The sequence below is a fragment of the Pinus tabuliformis genome, chromosome 7 (assembly GCF_031772625.1).
Source record: "Pinus tabuliformis cultivar Carrire ecotype Pingquan chromosome 7, CPIR1, whole genome shotgun sequence".
In the NCBI taxonomy this organism is placed as follows: Eukaryota; Viridiplantae; Streptophyta; class Pinopsida; order Pinales; family Pinaceae; genus Pinus; species Pinus tabuliformis.
Genome location: NC_142293.1, coordinates 1,551,722,650 through 1,551,734,902, shown reverse-complemented (window position 1 = coordinate 1,551,734,902; position 12,253 = coordinate 1,551,722,650).

Sequence of the window (12,253 nt, the reverse complement as noted above, 5' to 3'; positions counted from 1 at the left end):
TGATTATGTTGATGAGGGGATTGTTCCCTCATCCTTCTAGTCTTTATCCATTGAAATTTTCATAATTTCATCATTTGTAGCTTTTCATAAAAAGTCAAATTTTTCCTTGATTCCCACAACCATCTAATGCTGTCTTTGACACCATCATGTTGCAATATTTCTGAATTTGCATAACAACAATCTAATTTTGTAGAAAACATCTTGTTCCTACCTTGGTCAACAATCAAAGGAAACTTGGAATCTTTCTCACCTTGCACTTTGTCTCTATGGTGATTTTTAGCTGTTTTTGCCTTGTACTTGAGTCGACTCTTGCCCAAGCTTCTTCGTCATTGTAATGTGCCTTTTCGAAACTAGCAATGAACATTTGTGAAACCCATGTCTTCTTTTCCAAGCTGCTTTGTCCTCTTCTCTTTGACCTTTGCAACTTCTTGCACTGGCACCTTGTTTTCAACACCGCTCAACACCAATGTTGGCTGTTGCAAATGTTTTTCACCTTCTTTCAAAGGAAACCTGTTATCATTATGAAACAACTCATTACAAATATAAGCATCTTTATGAAAAGTATGATTCAAAACATCTCTTTGTTTGATTATCAACAATGTCAAGTTCTGACTTGCATTCACTAGCCTCTTCGTTTGCCCTGCATTAACTAAAGAAATGTTCAGTTTCTTGCGATGAGCTCTCACAATATACTTCACCCCATCTTTAAGCAAATGATATTTATGCTCATAGCAATGAAACACCGCTTTCCTGTCATACAAATATGGACTTCCCAAGATAATTCCAGAAATGTCAAGTGGAACCACGTCTAACTCGACTTCATCAACAAAGTTTGCAGTAATAGCAAATCTAAAAATGCATTTCCTTGAAACCTATAAATTGGCATCCTTAGCTATCCAACCCAAAGGGTATGGTTTATGATGTGGTACGGTTTCAAGTTTAAGCTCTTTAACTAAGTCTTCTGAAATTAGGTTTTCTTGTGATCCACTATCAAAGAGTGCATCAATCTTGGTATGATTTGAGATTACTCTGACAGTGAACAACTCTTCCCTTTTGTCTTCATTTGGAGTGTTATTGTGACTATTTGAGGAACTAGTACTTTCAACATGTTGACCTTTCAAACCCATAGCTTTAATTTTTGTCTCATCTCCTGAATCTAACCCTAAGTCTTTTTCAGCTATAGCAACAATTTTGTCCTTCTCTTTGGCTTTCAATCTATCTGGTTTTAATTCTGGATGAAGTTGCCAATAATGGTCTTCATCATGGCCAGCCTTTGAACATTTTTTGCATGTGAGTTTTTCCTTCTCTTTTTTTATACTTGCATTCTTATTTCCCTTCCATTTTCCTCCCTTCTCTTTTCCCTTACCCTCGCTTTCACCTTTCTCCTCTATGTTTTGTCTTCCCCTTGCCTCAAGATGTGTGGCTTGCACAAATACTTCATCTAAGTTGATTGGGTCAAACATAAGGATAATATGTTGTAAATAGGAATGTAAACCTCCAATATATTTCAAGAGTGTGTCTTGTGAATTCAAGTTTACTCCCAACAATAAAGCCTTTTTCCTAAACTCTTGTGTATAATCTTGGACTGTTTGGCCTTTAAGCTGCCTAAAATTCTGCCAACTCATAATGGCCTTTTTCATATAAGCTAAAGGATAAAATTGTCTTTTAATTGTAGAAACAAATTCAACCCAAGAAATGGATATCTTACCATGGATTCACATTTCCTCTTGAGTCTTTGCTTCCCACCAAACTAGTGCAACTCCTTCTAGCCTCAGTGAAGCCAACTGGATCTTTATGTCATCTTCTTGAAGGTTCTGAATTCTATAGTATACCTCCAACTGTCGAATCCAACTGTCCAACGCTTATGCATTCACTTCTTCATTGTACATGGGAAGTTCGGATTTTATGTCCAATTTCAGTAATGGGGTTTTTCCTTTTGGGGTTTTGGAATGAGTATGGGTAGGGGTGGTAGTGGAAGATGATGCTGTGTGAGATGGTGAAGATGATGAGGATGGTGGAGATGGAGGTGGATTTCCACCATTCCCTTTCGAATCCTTCTTCTCAAATTTTTTTTCCTCTGAGCTTCCTTCTCCATGTGGAGGTTTAGAACTCTCTCCAACCATTCTAGTGTTCCTCTCTTCATAGAGGACTTTAACCATTTCAGTCAAAGTGTAGAAAGCTTTCTTGAATTCTTCCTCTTCTGAAGAGGGACCTTCATGCTCTCTTTCTCTAGACATAATTATTATGGATTTAGGCTCATAAATTTGTACTAATTGTACCTCTTCAATCACTCCAGCCTCTTGTGCAATCTGTGCCTCTTCTATCTCAATTGATGGAGATGGAACTTGAGGTGATTTAAGTGCTGCCTTGAGTGGTCCTTTGGGTGAGGATGATGCTTTCTCAGCCTTCTTCCTTCTTGTCCTAATCTCAAGACTAGCTATCAGTAGCTTCCCTTCTCCTCTCTGCAACTTCAACCTTGTAATCATAACAACAATTGCAACTATCAAACCCTTCAAGCAAATCAAGCAAGCAACCTTGTGCTCTGATACCAACTTGATCTGAAATTGATTGCTAGTTAATGCTATGCTAGTATCATTTCCATATATAAAATTTTCTTTGCTTTGGTTTGCTTATCCATAGAGAGTTTATCCATGAGCATGTGATTGTCAATTCATCTAACTTGGTGAAATTTAGTGTTTTGCATGAACTTAAAAGCATGAATTTAAATGGCTGAACAACAACATATAAAAACACAGCAAGCACAAATTGTTGGATTGTGTTATATTCTTTCCACGACTAGCCCACGTAGTTAACTAGGGGGTTAGGAGGGGGGCGAAGCCCCCCCTTATTGCGTTGATTGCGTAGCGAGGGGAGTCACAAGGGGTTTGAGGGGTGCAAGTAACCCCACTCTATGGGGTCTGGGGCAGTGCCCCAGAAAATTTTGGTTTTGGACCCTATGTTAGGTTGGGCGGATCCACCTATGGTTTTTTGCATGATTTTCACACATTTTTTTGGATGCGATTGTTTTTGGTCCATGGTTTTGGACGCGATGGTTTTCGGTCCATGGTATTGGATGCTTCGGCATGTATAAATATGTATTGTAACATTGAAAGGAACATAATGAAAAATCAAGCTGGTAGTCCCGGTTTTGGGTTCCAGGGGAAATCTCTGTGCATATGTGTTTTATGTGTTATGCTCTCGCATTGTTTATTTTCTGTGTTTTAGAATTCGTATGCAGGTAATTTCTATATGGGGTTAAAACCTACATTTGGTATTAGAGTTATTTTGGCTTCAAGGGGATGCCTTTGTTGCTGAGCGGTTTCGCTTGGGCCTGTGGTAGACCCTGTTCAGTGGGAGATCTACGAGATTGATTCTGGTGGTGAAAGAAGATGGCGAGCAGTGGAAAGATAGAGATCAATAAATTTAATGGTCAGAGTTTTGAGTTGTGGAAACTCAAGATGGAAGATCTGTTGGTGGATAAAGATCAGTGGATAGCGGTAGATCCAGGTACTAAACCAACGGGAGTGTTCGATGAAGAATGGAAGAAGTTGGATCGGAAGGCAAAGAGCACAATACGATTGTGTGTCTTAGATTCAATATTACTGAATGTATCAGGGGAAGCTACGCCGAAGGCTTTGTGGGACATGTTAGGGACTTTGTACCAATCTAAGTCTCTAGTGAATAAATTGTTCCCGCGGAAAAAACTGTATAACCTGAGGATGAAAGATGGAGAATTGGTGACAGAGCATTTGAACGCATTTAATGCTGAGGTAAGTCAGTTAGCATCTGTTGATATTAAAATTTCAAATGAAGATAAGTGCATCAGTTTGTTGTGTTCTCTACCGGATTCGTGGGATAGTCTGGTTATTGCAATAGGTAGCAATGTAACTGCCTTGTAGTTTGATGAAATAGTCTCATCCTTGCTGACAAAGGAGATGAGACGAAAAAATATGGAGAGCCAGAATGGTGATGCCTTGTCTGTACGAGGACAATCGGAGAACAGAAACAAAAATAAGTCATCGAGTGGGAGATCTAAATCTCCAAGAAAACCTGTAAAAGTGGTGTGCTGGAAATGCGGAAAGGAAGGGCACTACAAAAGGGACTGTAAATCTAAAGTTCTTGATAAAGGAAAGGGATTTGATGATACTCCTTCTGCATAGGCAAAAACCACCTCAGATGAAGGTGGGGATGTGTACTTGGCTTCTTCGAGTACACATGTAGATCATGAGGGATGGTTGATTGACTCAGGTGCATCCTTTCACTTCACTCCCCATAGAGAGTGGTTCTGTGAGTATGAGAAATACGATGGTGGTGATGTCTTCTTAGGGGATGATAGGAAGGCTAGAATCATTGGTCGTGGAAAAGTAAAGTTGAAGTTACAAGGTGGAAGAGTTAGAACACTTCCGAGTGTTCTGCATATTCCTGCATTGGCCAGAAATCTGATTTCTATAAGCAAGTTGGATGATGCAGGTGTAAAAATAGTGTTCGAGAAGGATACCTGCAAGATGGTTCGGGGAGCACTGGTATTGATGCGGGGAGTTTGGATTGGAACTCTGTACAAGCTGCAAGGTAGCACGATTGTTGATGGGTGCAACAGTTCTGTGGTTCCTGAAAGTGGAGCAGAAAATCTAGTGGTCTCTGAAAAGAAGACCATGCTGTGGCATTAAAGGCTTGGACATATTGGAGAGAAGGGCCTTCAAATACTTCATGGTAAAGGTATGGTAGAAGGTATGAGTAATAGCTCTCTGGATTTTGATTTCTGTGAAAATTGTGTATATGGGAAGCAGAATCGGGTGAGTTTCCCCTCTGGTGGTAAGAGGGCAAAACATATATTAGAGCTTGTGCATAGTGATGTGTTTGGACCTATGAAGGTTCCATCACTGGGTAAGTCTATGTACTATATATCATTTATAGATGACTTCTCAAGGAATACATGGATATATTTACTTAAGAAGAAATTTGAAGTCTTTGACGGGTTTAAAGAATTCAAGGCTCTGGTGGAAAACCAGACAGAGAAGAAGATAAAGGTGTTGAGGGCAAATAACGGTGGAGAGTTTTGTAGTAAGGAATTTGAAGAATTCTGTAAGAAGTGTGGTATAGCACGACATAAGACTACTCCATATACGCCTCAGCAAAATGGAGTTGCAGAAAGAATGAACAAGACGTTGATGGAAAGGGCAAGAAGCATGCTCAGTGGTGTCGGGTTAGGACAAGAATTCTAGGCAGAGGCGGTGGAGACAGCATGTTACCTGGTCAACAGATCACCTTCATCAACGTTGGAGGATAAAAATCCACAAGAGGTATGGACTGGTAAGAAACCCTCTCTTTCACATTTGAGGGTATTTGGATGTGATGCATATGTACATGTTCCAAAGGAGAAACGAACCAAGTTGGATAGTAAACTATAAATCTGAAAAGTGCATCTTTATTGGGTCTAAGGATGGTTTAAAGGGTTATAAGCTTTGGAACCCAATAACAAGGAAGGTTGTGTATAGCCAAGATGTGGTGTTCAGAGAGGTGAAAGATGTTATTAAACATGAAGTCCAACCAAAGGAACCTGAGAAGATAGAGTTTGAGTTAAAGGAGGAAGAATTAGACTCTATAGCAGAGGAGGAATCAGAAGATGAAGAGCCCAAACTTCGGGTGTGAGAAGATTAGTTCGAGAAAGAAGGCAGCCAGAAAGGTATAGTCCATCTGCTTTCTGTTCAAATTTTGCTTTATCTATTACTGATGATGATCCCAGAACTGTGAAGGAAGCAGTAGATTCAGAGGATGGAAAACTCTGGAAAAAGGCCATGGTTGATGAAATGGCATCTTTGCACAAAAATGAGGCTTGGGATCTGGTAGAGTTTCTGGCTGGAAGGAAACCCATTGGCAGCAAAAGGGTGTTCAAGAAGAAGACAAATGCAGAAGGAAAGGTGGAGAAATACAAAGCTCGGTTGGTAGCAAAAGGTTATTCCTAGGTGTCGGGAATTGATTTTGGTGATATTTTTTCTCTTGTTGCCAAGGTAACTTCTATTAGATTACTTTTATCTGTTGCTGCTGCTTTTGATTTTGAGGTAGAACAGATGGATGTGAAGACAACATTTCTTCACGAGGATCTGGAAGAAGAAATCTACATGAAGCAACCTGAAGGCTTTGCGGTGTAAGAAAGAACTGGTATGCAAGTTAAAGAAGTCTTTGTATGGGTTAAACCAGTCACCAAGGATGTGGTATCAGAATTTTGATACATTTATACGAGGACTTGGCTTCACCAGAAGCAAAGCAAATCATTGTGTACATATTTTAAATTAATTGGTGACCGTATTATTTATTTGGTCTTATATGTGGATGATATGTTGCTGGTTGGAAATGACAAAGAAATTATCTAGGATTTGAAGACCCAATTGTCCTCCAAATTTGACATGAAATATCTTGGTGCTGCAAACTATATTTTGGGCATGGAAATTAAAAGAGATCGGGAAAATAGGAAGCTCTAGTTAAACTAGAGGAAGTATGTTGATAGAATATTACAGAGATTTAATCTGCATGATAGTAAACTGGTGAAGGTTCCTATTCCTGTAGGTGTAAAGTTATCTGCTAAACAGTGTCCCAAGACACAAGAAGAGGAAAAGGACATGTCCCGTGTTTCATATGCAAGTGTAGTCAGTAGCTTGATGTATGAAATGGTCTGTACTAGACTAGACATTGCACATGCAGTGGGAGTATTGAGCAAGTTTATGTCAAAACCAGGAAAGGAGCATTGGACAACAGTGAAGTGGGTTTTCAGGTATTTGCATGGCACTAGTGAATATGGTTTGTGCTACCAAGGAAGACCAGGATTGGACAGAGTGTTGGATATTCGTGGCTTTGTTGACGCAGACTGGGCTGGAGATCTCAATCAGAGAAGATCTACAAGTGGGTATGTGTTTAACCTATTTGGAGGTGCAGTCAGTTGGATGAGTAAGAAACAATCTGTAGTGGCACTATCAACTACAAAGGCAGAATACATGGTAGCCACTCATGCAAGCAAGGAAGCAGTTTGGTTGCAGAGATTGTGTTCAAGTATGGGGTTAGTACAGGAAGCTATAAGGATAGACTGTGATACCCAAAGTGCAATTTTCTTGGCAAAGAACCCTACATATCATTCAAAGACAAAGCACATCAATGTTCAATATCACTTTGTGAGGGATATGATAGAAGACAAAAAGGTGTTGCTTGTAAAGGTGGACACTTTGAAGAATACTGCAAATGCATTGACAAAATCTGTGAGCTCTAAGAAGTTCTCTTGGTGTAGAGAAATAATGCGCATTGTAGGGCTAGATAAATGACTAAGCTCTTATGTTGCCCCTTGTCGAAAGAAAACAACAAGTGGGAGAATGTTGGATTGTGTTATATTCTTTCCACGACTAGCCCACGTAGTTAACTAGGGGGTTAGGAAGGGGGCGGAGCCCCCCCTTGTTGCGCCGATTGCGTAGCGGGGGGAGTCACAGGGGGTTTGAGGGGTGCAAGTAACCCCACTCTATGGGGTCCAAGGCAGCACCCTAGAAAATTTTGGTTTTGGACCCTATGTTAGGTTAGGCGGACCCACCTATGGTTTTGTGCATGATTTTCACACATGTTTTTGGACGCGATGGTTTTCGGTCCATGGTATTGGATGCTTCGGCATGTATAAATATGTATTGTAACATTGAAAGGAACATAATGAAAAATCAAGCTGGTAGTCCCAGTTTTGGGATCCAGGGGAAAATCTCTATGTATATGTGTTTTATGTGTTATGCTCTCACATTGTTTATTTTCCGTGTTTTAGAATTCATATGTAGGTAATTTCTGTACGGGGTTAAAACCTACACAAATAACAGAGCTCAATACATAAATTTTTGTTGAAGGAGTTCACCCCTCTTAGGCTACATTTCCTTGGTCCAACTTCATAGTGTGGGTCTTTGTATTAGCTTCAATAGTGATCAAATTTCTGTTACATGCATCCAATGCTCTTGGTACCTATTCCAATGAGTTTAAAACATCCAAATCTATCAGAATTGACTATTTGTTTACTCAATTTGGTTACCAGCTACTTTGGGAATGGCCTCCAACACCTGGTGGCCCCGGGCTTCAAAAATATTCAAGTGACCAAAAACTCCTATAGATTACCTATTCTGCCTCTGAAACATGATCCAATGAGTTCAAAACATTCAAATCTATCAGAAATGACTATTTTTTTGCTCAACTTGGTTACCAACTGCTCTGGGAATGGCCTCCAATACCTGGTGGCCCCAAGCTTAAAAAATATTCAAGTGAAAAAAAACACCTGTAGAGGACCTCTTCTGACTTTGAAACCTACTCCAATAAATTCCTAGCATTCCAATTAGCTAAAAATGACTATTCATTTTCGAAATTTGGTTGAGAATTGAGTAAGTTATGGCTCAAACAGTTTTTCCTATAAAACCTCCTCTAAATCTGGAGAATTGCCAGTTAAGTCCACCAAGTTTGGTGGCGGTTCCAGATTTAGTGGATCTGCCATAAATTCCGCCAACTTAATTATGGATTAATTAAATGATAAACTGATTAGTGGCACACTAATCCCACTTAACACTAATCCTAGTTTGGGCGTTTGGTCACATGGGGTGGGGGCTGGCCCTTGGGGCTTATTTTTTTACCAAACTTGCAGAAGCTCTAACTTTTACATACGATGTCGTTTTTTCAAACCGTTTGCAGCGTTGGAAAGCTGGAGATGAATTCTATACATTTATTTAGGTTTGAAGCAATTCTGAGCACTTTCATTTTTTAAGCTAAAATACTGATCCCTGATCAGCTTTGCTCCTCCTCCATGTGATCGACAATCTTCCTCTTCCCTTTGTCGTGCACTAGTATGCTTGGCTTTGCTGCCACTACTACTACTGTTGCTACTGCTAGTGCTCTCCATGATGTTGCTTCATGCTGCCTTGCTAACCACTCCACAACGAATCCAACCGGTTCATTGGGTCTGGAGAAACTATAACAATATCTCCATGGGTCCTCCTTGGCCCAATGAAATGCCCTATAGATCCAGTTGAACTGAACTCTCATGCAGTGATCCTTCACAATGAAATGTGGGTCATACGGATTGTAGCTTCGGAGGTCGAACGAGTATTTCTTCATCAGTTTTGCTTCGACATCCGCTTGCTTGATACTCCGGATCTCATATAACCCAATCCACAACGGAAGAGTGGGCCAAGGTGCCTTCTTCTTCTGTTGCAGTCTAGCTATCAATCCTACCGAAATGTGATATGCTACTTCCTGCATGATAAGTACGTCCAAGGCAAACTTCAACAGAACACGCAGAGGCTGCTTCACACTGAATATTAGGATGAAAGTGTCGGACGGTGAGGCATACCAATATGAAAATACCTATCAATGCCTCCATTACTTCCTTTGACATGCATGGTGGATCTTATTCGAATATCATCTTGTACAAAGGGACGACAAAATGATTGGACAATCGTGTGATTACTCCTTTGAAGTTGCATTCAGGCAACAACTTGAAATATGTGTTCACAACAGTCTCCGTCGGTTACCATGCTTGTGTCGGGCACAGACTGCATCTAGGATGTAGGTGAACATGTAAATCTCTGCATGCATACCTCCAGGTGATTGTCGAGCCTTCGTGACTTACTCCTTCAGCTGATGAGCCAGTATGCTGGACCAATTACATGGTTTTCCTTCTCTAGCCACTTGGTCCAGTGTAACCACCCAACTCTGTGGGAAGGTTTCTGTGCTTGCTTGGCCATACAATTGACAAGAAAATATGATCAAGTATTGGTACACCTTCCTCAATATCTTTGTCTTATAGACCTGGTTGGGTGTCATCCTGAAACGAGTTGGCTCCTTTACCTAATCCTTCAGAATGTCTCTGGAGTTAGCACTGCTGTTGGGTAAGCTGAATGGAGTCTCCATGACAGTCATAGGCTTTGACATCTAATACATCTCATCATAATCCTATTCCTAGAAGGTCACAAGCTTCGTCCCACTGACACTGCTCAAGGTCATTGTCTCGAGATTAGTGTGAGAGACGATCCAGTGTATCATGTCCGCGCATGGGAACACGGGATATCTGCATGCAATCCAGTACAAGCCGGACTTGTGAATGTTCACATACACCTAATGGTCTTCGAGGTGTTCCCCAAAAGTGCCTGCAAATGTTTCATTGACTTCTTGCCACTTCAGTTTGATGTCCTTGTCTAGATACAACTTTGTATCTTCATAGATCGACAGACTAGAGGACATTTGCTCAACTGCTGCTCCAACTACATTTCCATCAGTGTCTTGAGATCTTATTCTCTTGGAAGCCATTGAGACAGATGAACACCTAAAAGATCTGGAGACAAGCAACATGCATGGCAAGAAATCTATCAGCAAAAACAAAGCAAATTCCGGGGAATGACACAACACATACCTGAGAAACTGATGAGCAAGATTGCGCAATTTCTTTTGGGAGGCTGGGTGATTGGCTGCCAGAACTGCGCAAAAGGCAGTTTGGGCTGTCTGGGAGGCAGGACTAGCTACTGGATCTATGTATTACGCAATCCAGATTGGCTGCTGGCTGTTGGGATTGCCAATGCGCAATTCCAGCTAGGAAGGATTGCAGGCCCAGGGACTGATTTGCGCAATTTCCTGGGCCAACAGTCACTATCCTCCAGAAATGTGCAAAATAGTCCTGGAGGCCAGTACTGGGCAACTGAAAGCAAATAAGACAGTGAATGCATGGCAACACTAAGTGAAAGCAGAAGTGATTGATAGTGCATGCAAAACATGAATGAAAGATTCAACAAACAGATCAACATGCATGTGGGTGAAGCAGTTTGCCGGTTGGGCGAACATTCGTGCAAAACAGTTTCATGCATGCGACAATAGTGAAATAATAATGAAAATTGAAATAGGCTAGGACAAGCTAGTATACATGTAAACGACAACAAGCATTCAAAGAAATCAAACAAACAACACTCATACAAGCGAATACACAAAAAGCGATAGAAATGCTGGAAAAGACAAGTTGAGACCACTTACCCGTGAATAGCTGAGCCAGATGTGTCGAAGAGTCCTGGATATGCTATGGGATGTCAGAGCTCCAAGATCGATGTGAAAGAATGAGCTCTAATGCGTCGAATAAATAAGTTTGGGCTCATGACGTGCATGCCACAAATATAGAAAAAAGCAACACTCGGAGGGAAACTTCTAAAACAACTTTGCATGTAAGCCCTGGTTGCTAAAAATAGCTCCCTGAATCATGGGATGCCTTTTGCATGTTTCCTTTTGCTATTCCGGGAAGAACCAGTCATGCATGCATGCAAGTTAATTTTCCTCGGTCCCGGGTGGAACTGGTCAACCGGACTACTCATGCATGCAGCTGCTCAACTACTTGAGAAAAATGCGCATTTCTAGCTGGGAGTTGGGTTGACTGGCCAGGAGGATTGCACAATTTTTGGGCAGAGCAGCTGACTACTGCCCATATTTGCGCAAATTTTGGGCTGATTAGCCATGCTGGGGAAATTTGCATAAATCCTATTGGGAGTGTTGACTGGCAGGATTGTGCAATCTTGGAGCCCAGCAGGATGCCAGAGAGGATTGCGCAATTTCTAGAGGGAAGGTTGGTTGCCCTCTAGAAATGCGCAATTTTCCAGGGGAAGCTGCTCAGCCTGCAGCTGGACCAAGTCTAGATGAACAACCCATGAGGGGAATGCATTAAGCTGTGATCGACAGGCTGCCTTATGCATGAAAAACACTGAAGCTTGTGTACTTGACGAAGCAAGACAAGGTGCTGTGTAAGGTTGGTAGGGAGGCTCCAAAACGGGCTAAGGCAAAATTTTGGAGGGTGGTTGTAGCCGCTACAACACACCCCCACGACCTCACCTCGACCCCGTCCCCTTCTAGCAGGAGGGATACTACACGACGAGAGGCCACACAAGTCATCTCACATAGGAAGGTGTAATAACTTTGAGATGCAAAAATCTGGGATTCTATTCTCATGTAGACACATGCAAAAAAATGGTCTGGAGGTCGCCTGCCGAGACCTTGAGCACCCCTTAGATTACTTGAGGCACCTGCAATAACTTGAGCTGGGTAGGCAGAAGTTCCTCCTATGCTAATAGTGCTGGATCGATCTTACCTTTGTCCAAAGCGACCCTAGAGGGGTGTCTTCGACCTCTTGAAAGATCACTTGAGTTTCCTACAGTTATGACTACCGACAAATTAAATTTCCAATCTACCAAATCCCACCTTGTAAATTAAATTCTCTACC